The sequence below is a fragment of the Kogia breviceps genome, chromosome 1 (assembly GCF_026419965.1).
Source record: "Kogia breviceps isolate mKogBre1 chromosome 1, mKogBre1 haplotype 1, whole genome shotgun sequence".
Taxonomy (NCBI): domain Eukaryota; kingdom Metazoa; phylum Chordata; class Mammalia; order Artiodactyla; family Physeteridae; genus Kogia; species Kogia breviceps.
The window spans coordinates 136,966,910-136,969,410 of NC_081310.1; the positions used below are offsets into that span (position 1 = coordinate 136,966,910).

Consider the following 2,501-nt stretch of genomic DNA (forward strand, 5'->3'; position numbering starts at 1 on the left):
CACTACATCTTTATTTTTTTATTTTATTTTATTTTTTTTCTCATTAAACTTTTTTAATGGGTCTCAAATTCTGTGACAGATTTTTGGTCAAGTTGTTTCCATTAAAAAGTACTGATTTTAAAAACTAATAACTTAAAACTGCCACACACAAAGCAAATGGTCCACAACACATTCTCCTTTCCTTCTGAAGGTTTTACAATGCATTGTTATCATTAACCAGTCTTTTGCTATTAAACTTAAATGGCCAATTGAAACAGTTCTGAGACCGTTCTTCCACCACTGATTAAGACTGGGGTGGCAGGTATTGAGGATAATATTTATTTAGCCTTCTTGAGCTTTCTGGGCAGACTTGGTGACCTTGCCAGCTCCAGCTGCCTTCTTGTCCACTGCTTTGATGACAGCCACAGCGACTATCTGTCTCATGTCATGAACAGCAAAGTGGCCCAGAGGAGGATAGTCAGAGAAGCTCTCAACACACATGGGTTTTCCAGGAACCATATCAACGATGGCAGCATCACCAGATTTCAAGAATTTGGGGCCATCTTCTAGCTTTTTCCCAGAACGATGATCAATCTTCTCCTTCAGCTCAGCAAACTTGCAGGCAATGTGAGCTGTGTGGCAATCCAGCACAGGTGCATAGCCGGCACTGATTTGGCCTGGATGGTTCAAGATAATCACCTGAGCTGTGAAGCCAGCTGCTTCCATCGGTGGGTCATTTTTGCTGTCACCAGCCACATTGCCACAATGAACATCTTTGACAGACACGTTCTTGACATTGAAGCCCACATTGTCCCCAGGAAGGGCTTTACTCAAAGCTTCATGGTGCATTTCAACAGACTTCACTTCAGTTGTCACGTTGACTGGAGCAAAGGTGACCACCATGCCAGGTTTGAGAACACCAGTCTCCACTTGACCCACAGGGACAGTGCCAATACCACCAATTTTGTAGACATCCTGGAGGGGCAAATGCAAGGGTTTGTCAGTTGGGCGAGTTGGTGGAAGGATGCAATCCAGAGCTTCAAGCAGTGTGGTTCCACTGACATTGCCATCTTTACGGGTGACTTTCCATCCCTTGAACCACGGTATGTTAGCACTTGGCTCCAGCATGTTGTCACCATTCCAGCCAGAAATTGGCACAAATGCTACTATGTCAGGGTTGTAGCCAATTTTCTTAATGTAGGTGCTGACTTCCTTTACGATTTCCTCGTATCTCTTCTGGATGTAGGGTGGCTCGGTGGAATCCATTTTGTTAACTCCAACAATGAGTTGTTTCACACCCAGAGTGTAGGCCAGAAGGGCATGCTCACGGGTCTGCCCATTCTTGGAAATACCTGCTTCAAATTCACCAACACCAGCAGCAACAATCAGGATAGCACAGTCAGCCTGGGATGTGCCTGTAATCATGTTTTTGATGAAGTCTCTGTGTCCTGGGGTATCAATGATGGTAACATAGTACTTGCTGGTCTCGAATTTCCATAGGGAGATATCAATGGTGATACCACACTCGCGTCCAGCTTCCAGTTTGTCCAAGACCCAGGCATACTTGAAGGAGCCCTTCCCCATCTCGGCAGCCTCCTTCTCGAACTTTTCAATGGTTCTCTTGTCAATCCCACCCACCACATTTGTAGATCACATGGCCAGTAGTGGTGGACTTCCCCGAATCTATGTGTCCGATAACAACGATGTTGGTGTGGGTCTTCTTCTTTCCCATTTTTGCTTAGGTTTAGTGGTGGTTTTCATGACACCTGTGTCCTGGAGGCAAACCCATTGCAAAAAAGCCAAACTACATCTTTATACATTATAAGCTCATCAACACATAATTGTTGCTTCATGTAGTTGTCTTTTAAATAAGAGAAAGAAATAGTTACAAACAAAAATACATTTTATGGTCTTTTATACTTACATATGTAGTTATCTTTACTGGTACACTTTATTTCTTTATGTAAATCTGTGTTACTGTCTAGTATCCATTTCTTTTTGCCTGAAGGACTCCTTTCAATATTTCTTGTAGCGCTAATGACAAAGTATCTGTGGTTTTAAAAAAAATCTAGAGTGTTTTAATATCTCCTGCATTTTTGAACGATAGTTTGGTGTTTATAGAACTTTGGGTTGACATTCCTTTTCTTTCAGCACTTTGAATATGTCCTCCTACAGCCTACTAGTCTCCATGGTTGCTGATGAGAAGTCAGCTGCTAATTTTATTGAGGATTCTTTGAATGTGATGCGTTGTTTTTCTCTTGCTGCTATATCTTTGATTTTCAACATTTTCACTCTGATGTACTTAAACGTGAATCTCTTTGAGTTTATCTTTTTGGAGTTCATTAAGCTTCTTGTTTGTGTAGATTAATGTTTTTCATCAAATTGGGAACTTTTAGCCATTTTTTTCTTCAAACATTCCTTTTGCTATTTTCTCTTTACCCTCCCATTATACACATCTTGATACGCTTGATAATGTCCTATAGGTCTCTGAGGCTTTGTTCCATTTTTTCCTCATTTTTTTC

The 2,501-nt window shown here is 41.3% G+C and overlaps 1 pseudogene; it reads right to left on the bottom strand.

Annotated features, from left to right (window-relative positions):
* Positions 1 to 306: 306 nt before the first annotated feature.
* Positions 307 to 1,711, bottom strand: LOC131750196 (elongation factor 1-alpha 1 pseudogene; annotated as a pseudogene).
* Between the last annotated feature and the right edge of the window lie 790 nt (positions 1,712 to 2,501).